This window comes from Bos javanicus, chromosome X, assembly GCF_032452875.1.
Source record: "Bos javanicus breed banteng chromosome X, ARS-OSU_banteng_1.0, whole genome shotgun sequence".
NCBI lineage: Eukaryota > Metazoa > Chordata > Mammalia > Artiodactyla > Bovidae > Bos > Bos javanicus.
The window spans coordinates 65,594,756-65,621,967 of NC_083897.1; the positions used below are offsets into that span (position 1 = coordinate 65,594,756).

General features: G+C 39.7%; 1 protein-coding gene across 5 annotated transcripts in view; it reads right to left on the reverse strand.

Annotated features, from left to right (window-relative positions):
• The window catches only part of IL13RA2 (interleukin 13 receptor subunit alpha 2), an 83,267-nt gene that overhangs the window by 36,674 nt on the left and 19,381 nt on the right, over positions 1 to 27,212 (reverse strand). The gene's annotated exons all lie outside the window — the stretch shown is intronic.

Here is a 27,212-nt window from a genome sequence, read left to right on the forward strand (position 1 = left end):
AGCTGAATTCTACAATAAATTTAGAAAAGAGGTATCCTACTCAAACTCCTCCAGAAAATTTCAGAGGAAGGTAAACTTCCAAACTCATTCCTTGAGGCTACCATCACCCTAATACCAACACATGACAAAGATGCCACAAAGAAAACTACAGACCAATATCAATGATGAACATAGACGCAAAAATCCTTAACAAAATTCTAGCAAACAGAATCCAACAACATATTAAAAAGATGATACATTATGACCAAGTGGGCTTTTATCCCATGGATGCAAGGATTCTTCAATATTCGCAAATCAATCAATGTGATACACCACATTAACAAATTGAAAAATAAAATCCATATGATTATCTCAATAGATGCAGAGAAAGCCTTTGACAAAATTCAACATCCATTTATGATAAAAACCCTTCAGAAAGCAGGCTTAGAAGAAACATACCTCAACATAATAAAAGCCATATATGATAAACCCACAGTATACGTTATCCTCAATGGTGAAAAATTGAAAGCATTTCCCCTAAAGTCAGGAACAAGACAAAGATGCCAACTTTCACCATTACTATTCAACATAGTCTTGGAAGTTTTAGCCAGAGCAATCAGAGAAGAAAAAGAAATCAAAGGAATCCAGATTGAAAAAGAAGCAAAACTCTCACTATTTGCAGATGATATGATCCTCTGCATAGAAAACCCTAATGACTCCACCAGAAAATTACTAGAGCTAACCAACGAATATAGTAAAGTTGCAGGATATATAATTGACACACAGAAATCCCTTGCATTCCTATACACTAACAATGAGAAAACAGAAATAGAAATGAAGGAAACAATTCCATTCATCATTGCAACGAAAAGAATAAAATACTTAGGAATAAATCTATCTAAAGAAACAAAAGACCTATATATAGAAAACTTAAAAACACTGTTGAAAGAAATCAAAGATGACACATATCAATGGATAAATATACCATGTTCATGGATCAGAAGAATAAATATAGTGAAAATGCAAATACTACCAAAGCAATCTATAGATTCAATGCAATCCCTATCAAGCTACCAGTGTTATTTTTCAGAGAACTAGAACAAATAATTTCACAATTTGTATGGAAATACAAAAAGCTTCTAATAGCCAAAGTAATCTTGAGAAAGAAGAATGGAACTGGAGGAATCAATCTGCCTGAACTCAGGCTACACTATAAAGATACAGTCATCAAGACAGTATGGTACTGGCACAAGACAGAAACATACATCGATGGAACAAAATAGAAAGCCCAGAGAAAAATCCACATACCACTGAACACCTTTGACTGTGTGGATCACATTAAACTGTGGAAAATTCTGAAAGAGATGGGAATACCAGACCACCTGACCTGCCTCTTGAGAATCCTATATGCAGGTCAGGAAGCAACAGTTAGAACTGGACATGGAACAACAGACTGGTTCCAAATAGGAAAAGGAGTACGTCAAGGCTATATATATTGTCACCCTGCTTCTTTAACTTATATGCAGAATACACCATGAGAAACATTGGGCTGGAAGAAGCACAAGCTGGAATCAAGATTGCCAGGAAAATATAAATAACTTCAGATATGCAGATGACACCACCCTTATGGCAGAAAGTGAAGAGGAACTAAAAAGCCTCTTGATGAAAGTGAAAGAGGAGAGTGAAAAAGTTGGCTTAAAGCTCAACATTCATAAAACTAAGATCGTGGCATCTGGGCCCATCACTTCATGGCAAATAGATGGGGAAACAGTGGAAACAGTGTCAGACTTTATTTTTCAGGGCTTCAAAATCACTGCAGATGGTGATTGCAGCCCTGAAATTAAAAGACACTTTCTCCTTGGAAGGAAAGTTATGACCAACCTAGAGAGCATATTCAAAAGCAGAGACTACTTTGCCAACAAAGGTCCGTCTAGTCAAGGCTATGGTTTTTCCAGTAGTCACGTATGGATGTGAGAGTTGGACTGTTAAGAAAGCTGAGCACTGAAGAATTGATGCTTTTGAACTGTGGTGTTGGAGAAGACTCTTGAGAGTCCCTTGGACTGCAAGGAGATCCAACCAGTCCATTCTGAAGGAGATCAGCCCTTGGTGTTCTTTGGAAGGAATGATGCTAAAGCTGAAACTCCAGCACTTCGGCCACCTCATGCTAAGAGTTGACTTACTGGAAAAGACTCTGATGCTGGGATGGATTGGGGGCAGGAGAAGGTACGCCAGAGGATGAGATGGCTAGATGGCATCACCGACTCGATGGATGTGAGTTTGAGTGAACTCTGGGAGTTGGTGATGGACAGGGAGGCCTGGTGTGCTGCGATTCATGGGGTCACAAAGAGTCGGACACGAGTGACCTGAACTGAACTGATGAACACCTTATCTTTTACAAAAGATGCAAGAATATACAATGGAGAAAAGACAATCTCTTTAACAATGGGTGCTGGGAAAACTGGTCAACCATCTCTAAAAGAGTGAAACTAGAACACTTTTTAACACCATACAGAAAAATAAACTCAAAATGGATTAAAGGTATAAATGTAAGACCAGAAACTATAAAACTCCTAGAGGAAAACATAGGCAAAACACTCTCTGATCATAGCAGGATCATCTATGACCCAACTCCCACAGTAATGGAAATAAAAGCAAGACTAAACAAATGGGACCCAATTAAGCTTCAAAGCTTTTGCACAAGGAAGGAAACTATAAGCAAGGTGAAAAGACAGCCTTCAGAATGGGAGAAAATAATTGCAAATGAAGCAACTGACAAAAAAGAATTAATCTCAAAAATATACAAGCAGCTCCCGCAGCTCAGTTCCAGAAAACTAAGTAACCCAATCAAAAAATGGGCCAAAGAACTAAACAGACATTTCTCCAAAGAAGACATACAGATAGCTAACAAACTCATGAAAAGGTGCTCAACATCACTCATTATCAGAGAAATGCAAATCAGAACCACAATGAGGTACCATCTCAAGTTGGTGAGAATGGCTGCTATCCAAAAGTCTACAAAAAATAAATGCTGGAGAGGGTGTGGAGAAAAGAGTACCCTCTTAGACTGTTGGTGGGATGCAAACTAGTACAGCCACTATGGAGAACAGTGTGGAGATTCCTTAAAAAACTGGAAATAGACCTGCCATATGACCCAGCAATCCCACTGCTGGGCATACACACCAAGGAAATCAGAATTGAAAAGACATGTGTACCCCAATGTTCATCACAGCACTGTTTACAATAGCCAGGATATGGAAGCAACCTAGATGCCCATGAGCAGACGAATGGATAAGAAAGCTGTGGTACATATACACAATGGAATATTACTTGGCTATTAAAAAGAATGCATTTGAATCAGTTCTAATGAGGTGGATGAAACTGGAGCCTATTATACAGAGTGAAGTAAGTCAGTATTCAGTTCAGTTCAGTTGCTCAGTCATGTCCAACTCTTCGCAACCCCATGAACTGCAGCACACCAGGCCTCCCTTTCCATTGCCAACTCCCGGAGTTTACTCAAACTCATGTCCATTGAGTCGGTGATGCCATGCAACCATCTCATCCTCTGTCATCCCCTTCTCCTCCTGCCTTCAATCTTTCCCAACATCAGGGTCTTTTCCAATGAATCAGTTCTTCGCATTAGGTGACTTTTCTGGTGGCTCAGGTAGTAAAGCGTCTGCCTACAACACGGAAGACATGGGTTCAATCCTAGGACTGGGAAGATCTTCTGGAGAAGGAAATGGCAACCCAGTCCAGTATTCTTGCCTGGAAAATCCCATGGACATAAAAGCCTAGTAGGCTGCAGTCCATGGGGTTGCAAAGAGTCAGACATGACTGAGCAACTTTAGTTTCACACTCACTTTTTCAGTTCTTCACATCAAGTGGCCAAAGTATTGGAGTTTCAGCTTTAACATCAGTCCTTAGAATGAACACCCAGGACCGATTTCCCTTAGGATGAACTGGGTGGATCTCTTTGCAGTCCAAGGGACACTCAAGAGTCTTCTCCAACACCACAGTTCAAAAGCATCGATTCTTCTGCACTCAACCTTTTTATAGTTGGACTCTGACATCCATACATCACCACTGGAAGAACCTAGCCTTGACTAGACGGACCTTTGTTGGCAAAGTAATGTCTCTGCTTTTTAATATGCTGTCTAGGTTGGTCATAACTTTCCTTCCAAGGAGTAAGTGTCTTTTAATTTCATGGCTGCAATCACCATTTGCAGTGATTTTGGAGCCCAGAAAAATAAAGTCAGCCACTGTTTCCCCATCTATTTGCCATGACATGATGGGACCAGATGCCATGATCTTAGTTTTCTGAATGTTGAGCTTTAAGCCAACTTTTTCACTCTCCTCTTTCACTTTCAGCAAGAGGCTTTTTAGTTCTTCAGTTCAATTCAGTTCAGTTCAGTCGCTTTCTGCCATAAGGGTGGTGTCATCTGCATATCTAAAGTTATTGATATTTCTCCCGGCAATCTTGATTCCAGCTTGTGCTTCATCCAACCTAGCATTTCTCATGATGTACTCAGCATATAAGTTAAATAAACAGGGTGACAATATATAGCCTTGATGTACTCTTTTCCTATTTGTAACCAGTCTGTTGTTCCATGTCCAATTCTAACTGTTGCTTCCTGACCTGCATACAGGTTTCTCAAGAGGCACATCATATGGTCTGGTATTCCCATATCTTTCAGAATTCTCCACAGTTTATTGTGATCCACACAGTCAAAGGCTTTGGCATAGTCAATAAAGCAGAAATAGATGTTTTTCTAGAACTCTCTTGCTTTTTCGATGATCCAAAGAATGTTCGCAATTTGATCTCTGGTTCCTCTGCATTTTCTAAAACCAGCCTGAACATCTGGAAGTTCACAGTTCACATATTGCTGAAGCCTGGCTTGGAGAATTTTGAGCATTACTTTACTAGCGTGTGAGATGAGTACAATTGTGTGGTAGTTTGAACATTCTTTGGCATTGCCTTTCTTTGGGGTTATAATGAAAACTGACCTTTTCTAGTCCTGTGGCCACTGCTGAGCTTTCCAAATCTGCTAGCATATTGAGTGCAGCACTTTCACAGCATCATCTTTTAGTATTTGAAATAGCTCAGCTGGAGTTCCAACACCTGCACCAGCTTTGTTCATATCACCTCCACTATCTTTGTTCATAGTGATGCTTCCTAAGGCCCACTTGACTTGCACTCCGGGATGTCTGGCTCTAGGTGAGTGATTATACCATCATGGTTATCTGGGTCATTAAGATCATTTTTGTAAAATTCTGTGTAATCTTGCCACCTTTTCTTAATATCTTTTGCTTCAGTTAGATCCATACCATTTCTGTCCTTTATTGTGCCCATCTTTGCATGAAATTTTCCCTTAGTATCTCTAATTTTCTTGAGGTCTCTAGTCATCAGTATATAGGTAGTATCTAAAGCCATAGGATTAATTAAAGTCACCTAAGGAATACTGTCGAAGAAGGCAATGGCACCCCACTCCAGTACTTTTGCCTAGAAAATCCCATGGACGGAGGAGCCTGGTAGGCTACAGTCCATGGGGTCGCTAGAGTCAGACACGACTGAGCAACTTCACTTTCACTTTTAACTTTCATGCATTGCAGAAGGAAATGGCAACCCACTCCAGTGTTCTTGCCTAGAGAATCCCAGGGACGGGGAAGCCTGATGGGCTGCCGTCTATGGGGTCACACAGAGGTGGACACAACTGAAGCGACTTAGCAGCAGCAAGGTACAGTGTGTGGCTTCCCTGGATGCTCAGTCGTAAAAATCTGCCTGCCAATGTAGAAGATGCAGGTTCAGTCCCCAGGTTAGGAAGATCCCCTGGAGGAGAAAATGACAACCCATTCCAGTATTCTTGCTGGAAAAAAATCCCATGGACAAAGGAGTCTGGCAGGCTACAGCCCATGGCTAGCAAAGAATCTGACACAACTGAGCCACTGAGCACACACACCCACACAAGATAGAGTGTAAATAAGATAAAGAGAAGAGGAGCAAGGACTGAGATATATAGGACCCTCCAATATATAGAGGCCAAAGTGATGAGAAGGTACCAACAAAAGGCACTAAAGGGAGGCCAAGGAAAAGAGAAGGAAACCCAAAACTTGTGGTGTCTCAGAAACCAAGTAAGGAAAATGCTTCAAGGATAAAGTGACAGACAATGTCAAAAGCTGTCAGTAAGCCTGACTTGTGGACACAGCTGGGGAAGGAGAGTGTGGAACGAATTGAGAGAGTAGCATGGAAACATACATTACCATACATAAAATAGATAGCTGGTGGGAATTTGCTCTATGATGCAAGGAGCTCAAATCTGGTGGTCTGTGACAACCTAGAGGGGTGGGATTGGGTGGGAAGGAGGTTCAAGAGGAAGGAGACATATGTTTACCTAAGACTGATTCCTGTTGATGTATGGCAGAAACCAACACAATATTGTAAAGCAATTATCCTTCAATTAAAAATAAATTAAAAAAAAAAAAGCTGTCGATAGGCCAAGTAAGATGAGGCCCGAGAATGGTCTAATAAGTTTGGCAAACTGAAGATAACTGGTAACATTGATAAGGGAATAAGTGGAATGTCCGGAGCAAAACAGATTAAAATGGGTTCAGGAAAAAAGTGGAAGGGTAAAAATTAGAGACAATGAGTATGGATAATTCTCTTGAGACTTTTGCAATGAAAGAACATAAGGTGCTCTTGCTAGGAGGAAGTCACTCATTTCTTCCCTTTGAAGACATGAATGGAGAACATTTTACATAAAGGCTTGATACTGTTGTTACTTGGATTTTGGTCATACCTGCTTAATAACAGTAAATGTTCTTATTTGAAGGATGCAGGCTACAGTATTTTAGGATTGTATTGATCCTTATCAAAGCATACCATACCAAGGCAGAACATTTTTCTGAGACAATTAGAAACGATCACAGTTGAGTTTCACCAGTGAATATTTTAACAAATACTTCACATCTGCTCAAATTGTTTTACTAAGGTATCTGCATCTTCTCACATTTCCAATGAAATATTATTTTTAAAAGCCTGCAATTTTTCCAGACTATTGAACATCTTTTCTTTTCATCTATTTGCAATCTGGGATTTCATTCGTTTTCTTCTAAATTTGTCTTCTGCAGCAAAAGTAACAACAAAATAAACAACTTTATATTTTTATAAGGTGCTTTAAAATTTGGCTATTGGTCTAGAAATATGACTGAAGATCAGAATGAAGGTATATCAGAAATTCTGGTTCTAGGGAACATAAAACCTATATGGTATTTTGAAAACTTTGAAACAAAGGGATCAAATAATAAAACTATACAAACTCCCAAAGGGTTCCAGTAAATGCACATCTTTAAGCAAGAGGATTTGTATTCTGGCTTAGATTGGCAGTCTATTTGAAACTCAGCATAGAGGGTCCTATTTCATCATTCATGCTCTTGCTGTTTGTTTCTTCTCCCACAGATCTCTCACCTTCTTTCCTTATATTCTTTTTCTACTTTCTCCCTCTTTTCCTCTTTCTTATTGATTTTTTTTTCTTTTCCATTAGGTGGAAATAAATATATATTTTTTTACTTCTGGCTGTCCTTAATTTAAAAAGACTATAGCATTCTCTCTTTGGAGCTTCCCTGGTAGCTCAGCTGGTAAAGAATCCGCCTGCAATGCAGGAGACCCCGGTTTGATTCTTGGGTCAGGAAGATCCCCTAGAGAAGGGATAAGCTACCCATTCAAAAATTCCTGGGCTTCCCGGTGGCTCAGATGGTAAAGAATCCACCTGCAGTGCAGGATACCTGGGTTTGATCTCTGGGTTGGCAAGATCCCCTGGAGGAGGGCATGGCAACCCACTCCAGAATTCCTGCCTGGAGAGTCCCCATGGACAGAGGTGCCTGGCAGGCTACAGTCCATTTGGTTGCAAAGAGTCAGACCAAGTGACTAAGCACAGCACATTCCCTTTTCTTAATATATTTTCCTTAATTCTTTGGCTTCAGAATATTTTCCAAGCATTACTTGAAGATTAGGCCAGTTTTGTAACCTTGTAAGTTTACTTTTTAAAAGTGTTTATTACCAAGAAAGTTCTTTTTTACTTGTATGTGGGCAGACCTTCATTGTTTTTCACTGGGCTGACTGCCCTTCATAAAAACGAATTTCCTGCTTTAAGAGGACTGGTTCTTTATCTGCTTAAAAGCTCTAAATTCACTTCATAATTTTAAGTGGTAAATCTGCCTACTCACCCACTTTCTCACTGTTTTGGGTAGCTGCTTTTGAGCATGGGTTAGACAACGTTTCCTAAATGACTTCAGAGTCTTCTCATCAAAATAGAACCTCAGAGTGTCTATTTTTATGGCTTGTGCCTTTGATTGCTGTATTGGTGCTGACATGGTCATAGGCATCCATCCAGATCTTCATTTCACAGACATTTCCTAAGCATTCATCTTTGCACTCAAGGCTACAGATATGAAAATGACCTAGATACGGAGTTCCCTGCCATCAAGTTTATTGAAGGAGAGCAAAAAAGAAAAACAAAACAAACAACACAGTAACTCAAAACACACTTATCAGAATGGTCAAATTCAGGACACTGAGGACAATAATAAATGCTGATAAAGCTGTGAAGCAACAAGAACTCTCATTTATTGCTGGTAGGAATGCAAAATGGTACAGCCACTTTGGAAGATAATTTGGCAATTTTTCACAAAACTAAACAAATTATTACCATATGATCCAGCAGTCATGCTCTTTGGTTATTTACCAAAAGGAGTTGAAAATTTATGTGTACACAAAAACCTGCATACAAATATTTATAGCAGCTATATTCACAACTGCAAAAACTTGGAAGCAACCAAGATGTCACTCAGTTCATTCATGCAAAGGGCAACATTTAAATGATGTAGCACTTCCTATGGCTGGAGTCTCCAATCAGATATCTGAGGAAAACATCATACTGATCCATCCCACCCATAAATATTATAATCACTAAATGCTGAAATAGAAACTTTACACAGTGACAAAATACAATGTGACAACAGTTCAGTATTCCTCCTTGAGGCCTTCAAAGTCCTTACTGTTCTAAATAAGTGCCAGAGAATGCTCTCTGGCCATTTGGAGTTTCTGCTAATATGAGAAACTTACAGGTACCATAGCCCTCTCCCCTCCACCATGAGCTGCTGTTGCCACAGTTTTCTGAATGATGTTCTAATGGTGTATGCATATAGTTTTAGTCCAATGCTGTTTCACCTTTTTCATGTGTTGACAGCTCATCCACATGCTTTGTTTATTCTCAAAATGTCCTGGAGTTCAAATTCTCAATGAATCAGTACTAATTCCAATAATAACCTACACTGTTCTTCCTGCCAAAGTGCCAGATAAATAAAATGGCTGATTCCAAAGACAGAAAGTAATCACTGCTGGATGAGCAAGGTCAAACGTACCTAGAGAAAATAACTATTTGTAGTAGAATCAAACCTAGAAAAGCATGGCTTTGCCTTCCTTTGATGGGCCATCCATGGGAGAGTTAGAATGAACAATTCCTTCTACCCTCCAACCCTGTTTCATTCCTTAGAAATGGGCAGTTTGCTCTTCAGGCATCCCTAGGCCCTCTTGATTCTCTTGGTTGTTGTTTAGTCACTCAGTCACATCTGATGCTTTGCAACCCCACGGACTGTAGCCCACCAGGCTCCTCTTTCCATGGAATTCTCCAGGCAAGAATACTGGAGTGGGTTGTCATTTCCTACTCCAGGGGATCTTCTGACCAAGGGAGTAAACCCGGGTCTCTTGCACTGGCAGCCAGATTCTTTATCAGTGAGCCACCAAGGATGCCCCAATTCTCTCCATACTTACTAACAAAAGAATTATATATATATATATATATATATTCTCAGTTCAGTTCAGTTCAGTCGCTCAGTCGTGTCTGACTCTTTGTGACCCCATGAATCACAGCACGCCAGGCCTCCCTGTTCATCACCAACTCCCGGAGTTCACTCAGACTCACATCCATCGAGTCAGTGATGCCATCCAGCCATCTCATCCTCTCTCGTCCCCTTCTCCTCCTGCCCCCTATCCATCCCAGCATCAGAGTCTTTTCCAATGAGTCAACTCTTTGCATGAGGTGGCCAAAGTACTGGAGTTTCAGCTTTAGCATCATTCCTTCCAAAGAAACCCCAGGGCTGATCTCCTTCAGAAAGGACTGGTTGGAGATTATATATATAAATTTACACACAAAAAACATACTTTGCTTCCACCGTCTATCACCATGGCTTATATGTAGATGAGAAAACAGGCCAGAAAAGTTAACTGATTTTCCCATAATCCCCTTTCACTCTAGCTTACATTTTAAGTACTGTCACTGTGATGATTTTTCAGCTTTGCAACAGTTTGATTGCTTTTTCCAAATCCATTTGGCAGACTTTGCCTTCTTCCTTTCTTTGTTAAATCTAGATTAGCTCCCATACTCTCAAACTAAAACTGCCCCTTTGCCTGTTTGTCCTAACTTCCTAAGAAAATCCCAACCAATAAAATTAGTTCAACTTTCAGGCTTTCTATGGGCCCATCCCTGAGAAAGTGAGTGCTGAAAGAATAAATCTCACAATAGATTAATTCCATGATAAAGTTATAATATTCAATTTTAAAGGAACCCACAGTACTGCTCAGAAACACTATTATATGCCTCTGTTTAGCTTTATTCCATTCTTGACAATAATTATAAACTTCTTCCAGTATCTTCCATCCTCTCATTTCCTCTCTCTTGATCTCAGCACATGACTTTGTCTCTTTAAAAGCAAAACTGAATAAGGACCTGTTAGATAGCACAGGGAACACTTCTCAATGCTCTATAATGATCTATATGGGAAAAGAATCTTAAAAAGTGAATATATGTATATGTATAACTGATACACTTTGCTGTACACCTGATACCAACACAACATTGTTAATCAACTATACTCTAATAAAAATTTTAACAAATAAATAAAAACAAAAGTGAAACTATTGTATGGAGATCTCCCTCATTTTCTTGATTCCACATTTTCCCCATATCCTCTCTTCCTTCCCTACTGTTATAAAAAAAAGAGTATATTCCCTACTAAGGTAAAACTCTTCATGTGTGTTTCAGACTCCAACTTTGATCACATTATCAGGGTCCTTATAATTTAATAGTTTCTTTTCTCCTATATCTTCAGAGAAGGGATAGCAAACAACTTCAGTATTCTTGACTCGAGAATCCCATGAACAGTATAAAAAGGCAAAAGGATATGACACCAGAAGATGAGCCCTGTATGTGGGTAAGTGTCCAATAAGCCATTGGGCAAGAGCGGAGAAATAGCTCCAGAAATAATGAAGAGGCTGGGCCAAAGCAGAAATGATGCTCAGCTATGGATGTGCCCGGTGGTGAACATTTGATGCAAAGACAGGCACAATAAAGCACAGAAATGGTATGGACCTAACAGAAGCAGAAGATATTAAGAAGAGGTGACAAGAATACACAGAAGAACTATACAAAAATATCTTCATGACCCAGATAACGATGATGGTGTGATCACTCACCTAGAGCCAGATCCTGGAATGAGAAGTCAAGGGGGCCTTAGGAAGCATCACTACAAACAAAGCTAGTGGAGGTGATGGAATTCCAGTTGAGCTATTCCAAATCCTAAAAGATGATGCTGTGAAAGTGCTACACTCAATATGTTAGCAAATTTGGAACACTCAGCAGTGGCCACAGGACTGGAAAAGGTCAGCTTTCATTCCAATCCCAAAGAAAGGCAATGTCAAAGAATATTCAACCTACCCTACATCTGCACTCATCTCACATGCTAGCAAAGTAATGCTCAAAATTCTCCAAGCCAGGGTTCAACAGTACATGAACCATGAACTTCCAAATGTTCAAGCTGGATTTAGAAAAAGGCAGAGGAACCAGAGATCAAATTGCCAACATCTGTTGGATCATAGAAAATGCAAGAGAATTCCAGAAAAACATCTTCTTCTGCTTTATTGACTATGCCAAAATCATTGTGTGGATCACAATAAACTGTGAAAAATTCTTAAAGAGATGGGAATACCAGAGCACCTTAACTGCCTCCTGAGAAATCTGTATACAGGTCAAGAAGCAACAGTTAGAACTAGACATGGAACAACAGACTGGTTCATAATTGGAGAAGAAATATGTTAAGGCTGTATATTGGCACCCTGCTTATTTAACTTATATGCAGAGTACACCACGTGAAGTGCCCAGCTGGATGAAGCACAAGCTGGAATCAAGATTGCCGGGAGAAATATCAATAACCTCAAGTACACAGATGACACCACCCTTATGGCAGAAAGTGAAGAAGAACTAAAGAGCCTCTTGATGAAAGTGAAAGAGGAGAGTGAAAAAGCTGGCTTAAAACTCAGCACTCGGAAAACTAAGATCATGGCAACTGGTCCCATCACTTCATGGCAAATAGATGAGGAACAATGGAAACAGTGAGAGACTTTATTTTGGGGGGCTCCAAAATTATTGCAGATGGTAACTACAACCATGAAATTAAAAGACGCTTGCTCCTTGGAGAAAAGCTATGACCAACCTAGAAAGTGAAAGAAAGAAAGAAAGTGAAGTCACTCAGTTGTGTGTGACTCCTTGTGACCCCACAGATTGTAGCCTACCAGGCTCCTCCTTCTATGGGTTTTTCCAGGCAAGAGTACTGGAGTGGGTTGTCAGTTCTTTCTCCAGAGAATCTTCTCGACCCAAGGATCGAACCCAGGTCTCCTGCACTGTAGGCAGACGCTTTACCGTCTGAGCCAACAGGGAAGTGATGACCAACCTAGACAGCATATTAAAAAGCAGAGACATTACTTTGCCAACAAAGGTCTGTATAGTTAAAAGCTATGGTTTTTCTAGTAGTCATGTATGGGTGTGCGAGTTGAACCATAAAGAAGGCTGAGCACTGAAGAATTGATGCTTTTGAACTGTGGTGTTGGAGAAGACTCTTGAGAGTCTCTTGGACATTAAGGAGATCCAACTGGTCCATCCTAAAGGAAATCAGTCCCAAATATCCATTGGAAGGACTGATGCTGAAGCTGAAACTCCAATACTTTGCCACTTGATGCGAAGAACTGACTCACTGGAAAAGACCCTCCTGCTGGGAACGATTGAAGGCAGGAGGAGAAGGGGATGACAGAGGATGAGATGGTTAGATGGCATCACAGACTCAATGGACATGAATTTGAACAAGCTCCAGGAGTTGGTGAAGGACAGGGAAGCCTGCTGTGCTCCAGTCTATGGGGTCCCAAAGAGTTGGATATGACTGAGCGACTAAACTGAACTGGTGGTGAAAGTAAAATCTGATGCTCTAAAGAACAATATTGCATTGGAACCTAAAATGCTAGGTCCATGAATCAAGAGAAATTTGACGTGGTCAAGCAGGAGATGGCAAGCATGAACATAGACTTTTTAGGAATCAGTGAACTAAAATGGATGGGTGGGTGAATTTCAATAAGATGATTTTTATATCTATGACTGTGGGCAAGAATCCCTTAGAAGAAATGGGATAGTCCTCATAGTCAACAACAGAGTCCAAAATGCAGTACTTGGGTAATCTCAAAAAAGGCAGAATGATCTCAGTTAGTTTCTAAGGCAAATCATTCAACATCACAATAACCCAAGTCTATGTAGCAACCACTAATGCCAAAGAAGCTGACGTTGAGCAGTTCTATGAAGATCTACAAGACTTTCTAGAACTAACACCAAATAAAGATGTCCTTTTCATCATACAGGACTGGAATGCAAAAGTAGGAAGTCAAGAGATACCCGGAGTAACAGGCAAGTTTGGCCTTGGAGTACAAAATGAAGCAGGACAAAGGCTAAGAGTTTTGTCAAGAGAACACGTTGGTCATAGTAAACACCCTCTTCCAACAACACAAGAGACCACTCTAGACGTGGACATCACTAGATGGTCAATACCAAAATAAAATGGATTATATTCTTTGCAGTCAAAGATGGAGAAGCTCTATACAGCAAAAACAAGACTTGGAGCTGACTGTGGCTCATATCATCAGCTCCTTATTGCAAAATTCAGGCTTAAAATGAAGAAAGTAGGGAAAACCACTCGACCATTCAAGTATCAAATGCTTTACAATTACACAGTGGAGGTGACAAACCAATTCATGACATTAGATCTGGTAGACAGAGTGATTAAAGAACTATGGACAGAGGTTCATAACATTGTACAGGAAGTGATGACCAAAACCATCCCCAATAAAAAGAAATGCAAGAAGGCAAAATGTTTGTCTGAGGAGACCTTACAAATAGCTGAGGAAAGAAGAGAAGTGAAAAGCAAAGGAGAAAGGGAAAGATAAACCCAAACCCAACTGAATGCAGAGTTCCAGAGAATAGCAGGGAGAGATAAGAAAGTCTTCTTTCTGGCTTACTTCACTCTGTATAATAGGCTCCAGTTTCATCCACCTCATTAGAACTGATTCAAATGTATTCTTTTTAATGGCTGATCAATACTCCTTTGTGTATATGTACCACAGCTTTCTTATCCATTCATCTGCTGATGGACATCAAGGTATATGGAATTTAGAAAGATGGTAACAATAACCCTGTATACGAGACAGCAAAAGAGACACTGATGTATAGAACAGTCTTTTGGAGTCTGTGGGAGAGGGAGAGGGTGGGATGATTTGGGAGAATGGCATTGAAACATGTATAATATCATATATGAAACGAGTCGCCAGTCCAGGTTCGATGCACGATACTGGATGCTTGGGGCTGGTGCACTGGGACGACCCAGAGGGATGGTATGGGGAGGGAGGAGGGAGGAGGGTTCAGGATGGGGAACACATGTATACCTGTGGTGGATTCATGTTGATATATGGCAAAACCAATACAATATTGTAAAGTTAAAAAATAAAATAAAAAAAGTAAAGTCTTCTTAAGTGAATAATGCAAAGAAATAGAGGAAAACAAAAGAATGGGAAAGACTAGAGATCTCTTCAAGAAAATTAGAGATACCAAGGGAACATTTCATGCAAATATGGGCACAATAAGGACAGAAATGGTATAGGCCTAACAATTTGGCAAAACTAATACAATTATGTAAAGTTTAAAAATAAAATAAAATTAAAAAAAATTCTTTTCCTAAAAGGTTAAAAAAAAAGAAGAAGATACATTAGATCTGGCTCTTTTTTATAAAGCTAATGGTAAAGAGTTAGGATTTTATTTCATAAATTAAAGGGAATTGTTATCATTTGGATAGTACCTTGGAAAATGTTTACCACTCTTTGTGAAACATTCATATTCTACAATATGTTGTATATTGAGTTAACAGATTTATGTGGCAATAAAGGAGTAGGAAAAAAAAAAGAGATTAAGAAGAGGTGACAAGAATACACAGAAGAACTGTACAAAAAAAGGTCTTAATGACCCAGTTAACCACGATAGCTTGGTTAGTCACCTAGAGCCAGATATCCTGGACTGCAAAGTCAAGTGGGTCTTAGGAAGCATTACTATGGACAAAGCTAGTGGAAGTGATGGAATTCCAGTTGAGCTCTTTCAAATCCTGAAAGATGATGCTGTGAAAGTGCTGCACTCAATATGCCAGCAAATTTGGAAAACTCAGCAGTGGCCACAGGACTGGAAAAGGTCATTCAAATCCCAAAGAAAAGCAATGCCAAAGAATGTTCAAACTACTGTACTGTTAAGCTCATTTTGCATGCTAGCAAGTTAATGCTCAAAATCCTTCAAGCTAGGCTTCAACAGTGACGTGAGAACTTTCAGACGCTCAAGCTGGATTTAGAAAAGGCAGAGGAACCAGAGATCAAATTGCCAACATCTGGTGGATCATCAAAAAAGCAAGGGAATTCCAGACAAACATCTTCTTCTACTTCATTGACAACTTTAAAGCCTTTGACTGTGTGGATCACAACAAATTGTAGAAAATTCTTAAAGAAATGGGAATACTGGACCATCTTACCTGTCTGCTGAGAAACCTGTATGCAGGACAAGAAGCAACAATAAGAACCAGACATAGAATAATGAACTGGTTCATAATCGGGGAAGAAATACGTCAAGGCTGTATATTGTCACTCTGCTTATTTAACTTATATGCAGAGTTCATCATGCAAAATGCCAGGCTGGATGAATCACTAGCTGGAATCAAGATTGCTGGGAGAAATATCAACAACTTCAGATATGCAGATGACACCACTCTAATGGCCAAAAGTGAAGAGGAACTAAAGAGCCTCTTGATGAAGGTGAATGAGGAGAGTGAAAAAGCTGGCTTAAAATTCAGCATTCAAAAAACTAAGATCAATGCAGCTGGCCCCATCATTTCATGGCAAATGGATGGGGAAAAAGTGGAAACAATGGCGGATTTTATTTTCCTGGGCTCCAAAGTCAGTGCGGACACTTAATGCAGCCATGAAAATAAAAGACACTTGCTCCTTAGAACAAAAGCTATGACAAACCTAGACGGCGTATTAAAAAGCAGAGACATCACTTTGGCAACAAAGTTCCATATAGTTAAAACTATGGTTTTTCCAGTAGTCATGTACAGGTGTGAGTTTGGACCATAAAGAAGATTGAGCACTGAAGAATTAATGTTTTCAAACTGTGGTGTTGGAGAAGACTCTTGAGAGTCCCTTGGACAGCAGGAGTCATGTCTGATTCTTTGCGACCCCGTATACTATACAGTCCATGGAATTCTCTAGGCCAGAATACTGGAGTGGGTAGCCTTCCCCTTCTCAAGGGGATCTTTCCAACCCAGGTATCGAATCCAGGTCTCCCCCATTGCAGGCAGATTCTTTACCAGCTGAGCCACAGGGAAGGTGATCCAGCCAGTCATTTCTAAAAAAGTCAACCCTGAATATTCATTGGATGGACTGATGTTGAAGCTGAAGCTCCAATACTTTAGCCACATGATGTAAAGATCTAACTCATTGGAAAAGACTCATGCTGGGAAAGATTGCAGGCAGGAGAAGAAGGGGGCGACAGAGGTTGGATGGCATCATCAGCTCAGTGAACATGAGTCTGAGCAAATTCCAGGAGATAGTGGAATACAGAGGAGCTTGGTGTGCTGCAGTCCATGGTGTTGCAAGAGCCGGACATGACTTAGCAGCTGAACAGCAACTACATATATCTTTAATATACATGAGATGTGTGTACAGATACATAAATATCAGTTCGATATACCCATTAGCATTAAAATATCCTATTTCTCCCCAAACTTAAAAAAAAAATAAATAAAAAACTATCTTACCCATATATTTGTCTCCACCTACTGCTCTAATTCTCCCAACTTCTTCACAGTCAAATTTCTAGGAAGAGTTGTCTTATCTTTGCTATTTTCACACCTCCCACTCACTCTTCACCACTCCATTTCTTTCCGGCTTCTTCCGCTAATCCATGACTTTCCTGAAACATGTGACTGAATCCAATCAATCTTTTTTTAGCCCAATCTTAGTGGAATTCATCTGTTAACCACCATCCTTCTTGAAACAGTGTTCCCTTGGCTTTTCTCACAGCAGTGTCCCAGTTTTCCTTCTACCTCTCTGGCTACACTTTTCATTTCATACAGGTTCATACTTTACTTATCCTAATATTAAATGAAGTTCTTTGAAACCCTCATCTCCTTGACTGTATGTTCTCCCTAGGAAAATTTATCCACTCCCTAGCTTCCATTACCATCTACATGCTAATGACTTTCAAACATTTATCTCTCACTCAAGCTACTGTTCCTGTTCTGAGCACCAGACCTGTATATCTAATCATTTTCTCAAAATTGTACACTTAGAAGTCTCAAACACAACGCAAATGCAAAATATCAAAATCACAATCTTCCAACTGAAAAGGGGTCCTTTTGCCAGAGTTGTAGTAGTTTCAAGGTGTCAAGGTATAGTGGTCCCATATCACTAATTGGCAGTGGAATCTATTCAACAGTATAAACCAGAAATGAAAGAATAGACACCTAATCAAAGAATAAACACCTAATATCTATATCTCACATCTAACCCATAATCATTTAATCCATTTTTCAAACATCCTGTGAAATTACTTGAATCTGTCTCCCTCCCATACTAGTTCAAATCATCATCATAATTTTCCTGGACTCTTACAATAACTTCTTAATACATGTCTCTGAATTTACTGTGGCACCACCCTATTTCCACACTGTAGGCTAGGTGCCTTTCTTCTGTTTTCCAAATGTAAATATGATTACACAACTTCCTTACTAAAAATTCTTCACAGCTTCCTTTTGGAATAAATATAAAAATATTTGACTTGATTCTCAAGGTCCTAAGTATTGTGACATCTGACTACTTTTACAGATGCCTTTTATACATTCTTCTATATTGTGGTCTGGGCTCTCACTAGAGGGCCTGCGCACTTGTTATTCCATCTTCCTGGAATATTTGTATCTCTTTCTATCCCCCTTGGACTAGTTCACTTCTACTCATATTATTTTCTCCATTTCACATGAGAAAATGAGACACAGAAGGGTTAAATTACTGATCCAAGATTACATAGTTAGTAAGTAGGAAGATAGTAAGTACAAGGGAAGTGGGCTTCCCTTGTAGCTCAGTCGATAACAAATCTGCCTGCAGTGAAGGAGACCCGGGTTCAATCCCTCAGTTGGGAAGATCCCCTGGAGAAGGAAATGGCAACCCTCTCCAGTATCCTTGCCTGGAAAAATCTCATGGACAGAGGAGCCTGGTGGGCTGCAGTCCATGGGGTCACAAAGAGTCGGGCATGACTGAGCGACTAACACTTACTTACTTACTTAAGGAGGAAGAAGCAGTATTCCAGCCTAATCAGTCTGATTCTAGAAACCTTTTAATTCATAAAACACCAACACTGGAAACTTTCCTTCAAAGTAGTTAGAATTTAAAATTATACATTTATCACTGTGACTGTTTGAGTAGGGCCCATCAATTCTGGTTATTGTAAAGTCCATGAGAGCAAAAACTGCTTCTGCTTTTGTATTAGTATGAGGCTTGTCACATAGTAGGCAATAAATGTCTGCTGAATGAGTGAATGAACTGATATGACTTTGACTATGAACTAGTTATTTCCAGAGACTCTCTCATTTGGGAAAACTGACAGATTCCTCATCCAAAACAAAGTTACCATGCTCTATCATAGTGCCTTGATACTTCTACATCAGTCACCAATAATATTTTTAACTTGTATAAATAACAAACCTGTACTTATCAAAGAAAGGCATGGAGAAGAATATATCTTTCCTAGAACACTGATAAATTCCATTTATGAAGATTTTCTTAAGATATCCAAATAACCCTTCAGTACATGATTTCAAAACACAGACAGATGATGAAATTCAGTTGTCTCTGTTTCAAAGAACGTGAATACACATGGGGATTATAAATACTCAAAACACTAATGCAACTTATCATCAATTTCCTTTCCTCTATTTCCAGTACCAAATGACAGTAGGACTTCCCAAGCAGTGTCCTAAACCAGAAACATAGGAATCATCCTAGATTCCTTTCTTTCATTTATCTTCAACCATGATCTCCTTCTCTAATTATTTTACCTTTGTGACCTATCCATATCACTCCATCTTCGCTGTCATGACCCTAATCCTAACCATCACCGTTCCTTGACTGATGAAGTACAATTACATCCTGATACATTTTACCCTATACAACATGTCAGATTCAAGCAATCTTCAATGCTTTAGCCAGTGTGACCTTTTCAAAACACAAATACATCCATTCAAACTCATTCATTGGCTTCCCATTGCTCTACAGGTCAGTTTATAATAGCTCACAATTCAATGCTGCTTATAGTGTGCTAAGTGCTTTTATAAGCACTTCACTGTATTAATTCACTTAATCCTGACCATGGCATTATGAAATAGGTAGTGATGTCATCCTATTCTACCAATAAGGAAACTGAGGCACAGAAAAGCTAAATGATTATCTCAAGGTCCCATAGGTAGTAATGAATGGAGACAGATTCAAAGGCAAGCACGTATCATTCCAGAGTTTGTGCCTTAATCTCTATGCAGCATTGCCTCTCATAAAATAACATATAAACTCTTTAACATAGTAATCAATACTTCTTATTATCTGGACCTTATTAACACTTTCAGTCTCATCTCCTACCTATAGATCTTGAAAAGTAGAGTTTTGTATCTTTAAGCTGTTAGTTATGCAGGTCCCCTGATACCAATCCTGTTTTACCTAGCCTAATCATTGATTACCCCTAATCACTGAGATTTAGCTCAAGTAGCACTTACTTCTGGGCTTTCCAGGTGGCTCAGTTGTTTAAGAATCTGCCAACAATGTAGGAGATACAAGTTTGATCCCTGGGTCAGGAAGATTCCTTGGAGGACAGCATGGCAACCCACTCCAGTATTCTTGCTTGGAGAACACAATGGGACAGAGGAGCCTGGTGGGCTCCATAGGCTCCATCAGGAGCCTTGTGGGCTTCATACGGTCCATAGGGTCACAAAGAATCGGACATGACTGAAGTAACTGAACACGCAGACATGCATAGCACTTAACTTCTATAAGCTTTCTGCACTCCCTCTTCCCAGACTGAATTTTGTAAGTCTCCTCTGTACTCTCTACTGAAATATTAGGGAATGAAATTCTACAGTATGTTAAAAGGCACTCACAATTTAGTGAAGGGAGAATCTCATAAACAGGCAAGTATTGCCAATGTATTTTGGGATAATTATTTGTATTTTTGTCTAAGTTTTTTCACTTCTCCCTACAATTTTAAGAAGATAGTTGAGCCTTTTTTTCTTCTTTACCTCACCCGAGGAGATCCCTACTCCCCGGTTGCCAGGACTGAAATTTGAAGTTTTCCACACAGACTTTCCTTCCTGGCTTCTGTATTCCCAAAACCCAAGCTCACTGGAGAGATCATGCTTGGACGTACCAATGCAGGTCTCTGGAAGACAGATAGAATTTCTTTTAGGATATTCAAGCTAGAAAGGGACATACACTTTAGACAAAAAGAAGTCAGGGCTCTGATAGGGGTTAGAGGTGGCAAGGAGAACAGGAGAACTCAACATTCGATAGTGGCAGCCAAGGAAGGGCAAAAGCTCAGAGAAATTGTAATGAGTGTGCTGGGCTCTAGACACAGGGGACTCAATCCCAGAAATCATCCAGTCCCCTAAGCATGATACAGAAGAAGCAGCAGCAAACCAAAAAGGACCATACCTGACAGAGACAAAATGGTATATCAGAGACTATATCATACAGTTGACAGTTACTGATTAGTGACCAACAGGGCTTCCCTGGTAGTGTGGTGTTGCCTAAGTTTTCAGCATATTTGCTCGAGCCAGTAGGAGGTTCAAGTATTGACTGAAATTGCATATTTTATTTTTCTGGCAGAATGTTGAATACAAGGGAACTGAACATATTTAAATGTGAAATTTCTTACATACACACATTTGTGGACTATTTCATGATGCTAACTTCAATTAAAAGTAAAGATATACCCATTTGAATGCAGAGTTCCAAAGAAGAGCAAGGAGAGACAAAAAAGCATTTCACAGTGACCAATGCAAAGAAATAGAGGAAAACAATAGAGTAGGAAAGACTAGAGATCTCTTCAAGAAAATCAGAGATATCAAGGGAAATTTTCATGCAAAGATGGGCACTAAAAAGGACAGAAATGGTATGGACCTAACAGAAGCAGAAGATATTAAGAAGAGGTGACAAGAATACACAGAAGAACTACACAAAAAAGATCTTCATGACCCAAAAAACCACGATGGTGTGATCACTGACCTAGAGCCAGACATCCTGGAATGTGAAGTCAAGTGAGCCTTAGGAAGCATCACTACAAACAAAGCTAGTGGAGGTGATGGAATTCCAGTCGAGCTATTTCAAATCCTGAACGATGATGATGTGAAAGTGTTGCACTCAATATGCCAGCAAATTTGGAAAACTCAGCAGTGGCCACAGGACTGGAAAAGGTCAGTTTTCATTCCAATCCCAAAGAAAGGCAATGCCAAAGAATGCTCAAACTACCACACAATTGCTCTCATCTCACACGCTAGCAAAGTAATGCTCCAAATTCTCTAAGCCAGGCTGCAACAGTACGTGAAGCGTGAAATTCCAGATGTTCAAGCTGGTTTTAGAAAAGGCAGAGGAAACAGAGATCAAATTGCCAACATCCTTTGGGTCATCAAAAAAGCAAGAGAGTTCTAGACAAACATCTATTTCTGCTTTACTGACTATGCCAAAGCCTTTGACTGTATGGATCACAACAAACTGTGGAAAATTCTTAGAGATGGGAATACCAGACCACCTTACTTGCCTCCTTATAAATCTGTATGCAGGTCAGGAAGCAACAGTTAGAACTGGACATGGAACAACAGACTGGTTCATAATTGGGAAAAGAGTACATCAAGGCTGTATATTGTTACCCTGCTTATTTAACTTATATGTAAAGTACATCATGAGAAACACTGGGCTGGCAGAAACACAAGCTGCAATCAAGACTGTTAGGAGAAACATCAATAACCTCAGATATGCAAATGACACCACCTTTATGGAAGAAAGTGAAGAAGAACTAAAGAGCCTCTTGATGAAAGTGAAAGAAGAGTGTGAAAAAGTTGGCTTAAAACTCAATATTCATAAAACTAAGATCATGGCATCTGGTCCCATCACTTCATGGCAAATAGATGGGGAAACAGTGGAAACAGTGGCTGACTTTATCTTGGGGGGCTCCAAAATCACTGCAGATGGTGACTGCCGCCATGAAATTAACAGAGTTTTGCTCCTTGGAAGAAAAGTTATGACCAACCTGGACAGCATATTAAAAAGCAGAGACATTACTTTGCCAACAAAGGTCCATCTAGTCAAGGCTATGGTTTTTCCAGTAGTCATACATGGATGTGAGAGTTGGACTATAAAGAAAGCGGAGTGCTGAAGAATTGATGCTTTTGAACTGTGGTGTTGGAGAAGATTCTTGAGAGTCCCTTGGACTGCAAGGAGATCCAACCAGTCCATCCTAAAAGGAAATCAGTTCTGAATATTCATTCATTGTAAGGACTAATGTTGAAGCTGAAACTCCCATACTTTGGCCACCTGATGAGAAAAACTGATTCATTGGAAAAGACCCTGCTGCCGGGAAAGATTGAAGGTGGGAGGAGAAGGGGATGACAGAGGATAAGATGGTTGGATTGCATCACTGACTCAATGGACATGAGTTTGAGTAGACTCTGGGAGTTGGTGATGGACAGGAAGGCATGACGTGGCCATGGAGTCACAAAGAGTCAGACATGACTGAGCGGCCAAACTGAACTAAACTGAACTTCAATTATAATGAAGTGAAGTTAAAATCGTGTCTGAGCCTACCAGGCTTTTCTGTCCATGGGATTCTCCAGGCCAAAATACTGGAGTGGGTAGCCATTCCCTACTCCAGGGGATCTTCCCAACCCAGGGATCAAACTTGAGTCTCCTGCATTGCAGGTGAATTCTTTACCAACTAAGCCACCAGGGAAGCCCCAATTATAATAAGATGTGGTAAGTTTCCAGAGAGAGGCAAGCCCTTAGGAGCACAGAGGACTGGCACATAATCTACTCTTGGGAGTGGTGGAGTCAAGTAAGTGTCCTTACAGGAATATGTATCTAAACATCCTCATAGATAAGGAGTAGGTGTGTGCCTGGGGAACTTGAGGAAAGGATTTCTCCTCAATGGTAATTGATGAAGCAAAAGCAAGGAAGTGAGACATCTTAATGAATTCATGGATCTATTACACAAGTGGTTTGCTTTGGCTGCAGTATACCGGTACATTCCCAAGTGGTGCAGTGGTAAAGAATCTGCCTTCCAATGCAGGAGATGCAAGAGAGTCGGGTTCAATCCTTGGGTTGGGAAGATCCCCTGGAGCAGGAAATGGCAACCCACTCCAGTATTCTTACCTGGGAAATTCCATGAACAGCTGATACATAGGCATGCTTTCTGAGTCCTGTTAAGACTTTGGACTTAATCTGATGGTAATAAATGGTACTGACAGGAAGAACTGATAATCATTGACATTAGTGAAACAGAAGATTCCAAGGAAAAAGCATTCAACAGCCAAGAGCCTCACATGTCAATGAAGGAAAGGCATGGGGCAAGCAAGACAAGAACTGAAATGCGCCTGCTGTACTTGGAAATAAGAAGTAATTCATGACTATGGTCGGAGAAGGCAATGGCAAGCCACTCCAGTACTCTTGCCTAGAAAATCTCATGGACAGAGGAGCTTGGTAGGCTGCAGTCCATGGGATCGCTACTAGTCGGACACAACTGAGCGACTTTACTTTCACTTTTCACTTTCACACATTGGAGAAGGAAATGGCAACCCACTCCAGTGTTCTAGCCTGGAGAATCCCACGGTGGAGCCTGGTGGGCTGCTGTCTATGGGGTCGCACAGAGTCGGACATGACTGAGGCGACTTAGCAGCAGCATCAGCAGTGACCATTGTAAAGGCAGTTATATGTGTGGACCCATTATTGAAGTTTGGTTGTACAAAGAAGGGTCAAGAAATGGTCTTTTCCCCCCTTTTTCTAAGAAAAGAACTCACAGAGAGGAAAAGGTTAAAAATACAGAAGAGAAAGGTGATCATTATATAAAAAGATCCCTGAAATAGCAATAGGAAGGTATGGAATCTAAAACAAAGGCAGAGAGATTGAACTTGGATTGATAGAGGGCTAGTGTATCCTCAGACAAAAGCATGGATAAAGATGCAAATCAGTGTATGTATAAAAGATAACGAGGTAGGTGGAGGAGAGGTTCAGACACACCTGGTGGCTCTTATTTTCTATGTCAAATAGGAACCAAATCCACCTCTGGAGAATAAATGTGCTGAGTAGCTGAGTAGGAGACTTAAGAGAAGTGACCGTTTGCAACAGCCAACAAAGAGGGCATAAAAGAGCTGAAGGAAATCCATCTGAATAATAACATGTAGAAGAATGACCTGGTTAGCTCCTGTTCATTTATTAGATCTCAGCTCAGATGTCACTTAGAGAAGCTGATGTGCAGCCTCTGCTACATGCTTTTAGAGCACTGACTACTTTTCCTTTAAAGACTTATAATGGTTTTAACCTTATATTTATCTGATTAATTTCTATTTCAAGTCAATGAGGATTAAGTAAGTGTTAGTCGTTCAGTCGTGCCTGACTCTTTGTAACCCCATGGACTGCAGCCCACCAGGCTCCTCTGTCCATGAGATTTTCCAATGAGCATTAGGGAGTATGTTTACTTTGCTCACTATGATACCATTTAACCCTTAGTTTCCCATCTCTAAAATTTGAAGAACATTAATCCTTTTCTACATGTGTATGATATGGATATAATTAGCTTAGCACCAAACTAGAATTTCAGATATTAGAAAGCAGGAACTTCAAATTATTCCCTGTTGTATCCTCAGTACCTAGCACAGTGCATGACACAGTGGATGCTCAATAAATATTTGCCTACACAAGTAAAACCAATATGGCAGGACACCAAATCTCCTGACTTCCATTCCAGTGCTCTTCCCACTCTACCACAACTACCCACACCAAATGTCTACTATGTTATAATTAATATATATGCATATATATTGTTATTTTTGTTTTACTCAAGAAGAAAGTGAAGTTCTGGGAGATTAATTATCCCATGAAAGTTAAACAGCTATTAATAGCATGTGGAATCAGAATTCAGTTCCAGGTCTTCCTGGCTCCTAAATCTGAGTTCTTTCTGTAATTTCCCACTGCTGCTAAGATATTAAATGATGAAAGACTTAATACATGAACTCTCCCAGGGGTATGTGCATTTGGAAGTCCTCCCAACATCTCCACTGGCAAACATAAACAAAACAAGGAAAGTAATCATTTAGAGGTAAAACCTCAGGGAAAGTGAACATGACGAGTCAATGAAGATGATATTTGTGGACAGGCACCTGTCAACTGCTTTGCAAATCATATCATGTAGGCACCTGCCTACCTACTCTGTGACTCTATGTTATCCATCTCCCCAGTATAAATCTTGAGCCAACAGAAAAAAATGAAAGACATAATTCCAAATCTTCTCAGTATTGTCTCCATGAAACTATAGAAGAAGCATGGAATAATGGGAGGAGCCCAGACATTGCAGCCACACAGATTTAAACAACACACTTCAGCTTTCTGTACCTAAATTTTTTTACCTATAACATGAAGGCAGTAATACTTGGGGTTTAGGAAATACTTAAATGGGAGGAAAGTAGAGTGAAAGTGAAAGTCACTTAGTCATGTCTGACTCTTCGCGACCCCATGTACTGTAACCTGCCAGGCTTCTCTGTCCATGGAATTCTCCAGGCAAGAATACTGGAGTGGGTTGCCTTTCCTTTATCCAGAGGATCTTCCCAAATCAGGGATCAAACCTGATATCTCGCATTGAAAGTGGATTGTTTACTGTCAGCCACCAGGGAAGCCCAGCATACTGGGCATAAAAACCCAATTGCTATTAGTTGTCTTCTCCCATATCTAGGCGCCACCTCTTATCAATTCTTTGGAGACACTCTGAAAAATACATCAAAGGGAACAAGCAATCTATTTCACCCCTACTTCTCCAAGTTGTAAAAAAGTACAGGTGATATTTCTCCAATTGTCAAAAAAAAAAAAAAAAAAAAACCCTGAAGGCAAGTTTTTCATTTACAGGTAACATCATAGCATCAAAAAAATTAAGAATCCAGTAGTTGTTCTGTTTCTCCTTTGTTTAATCTTATTGTTTGAATAATCATTTCAAACATTTCTACTGCCTTTCACATTAGGCAGAGTCAGGACATCTGGTTCATTTTACAGATGAATAAATAAAGACAGAGAAGTGGGAGGATGTCTATCCCAAGGTCACAGGACTATATATGGGAGGTTTATTATTTAATAATAAGAAGAAATCATCTATGAGATTCCAAGTCTTAAACACTCTAAAAATTCTGTGTATCAATAAAATTTTGACCAAAGACAGCTGATAGACACCCTGTATTCATCTAATTTTATATATCTTTTTACATATTCAAAAAAGAAAGATAATCTGGAAGCACCCAAAATAAGTGCAATGTATAAAAGTGATAGTCACATTTAAGTGTTAACTATATATTCTTTCAAAGGAAGACGACGTCAGATGCATAAAATGCTAGTTGACTTCAGAGCAAAAACAGTGAAAATCAGAAATTTTATTTTAATAACTTCCTATATACATAACCATAATATTCAAATAAATAAAATCATCATATATAGAGGTATGCATGCTCCATATATTAAATCAAACTGTCATATAAAAGAAATCATT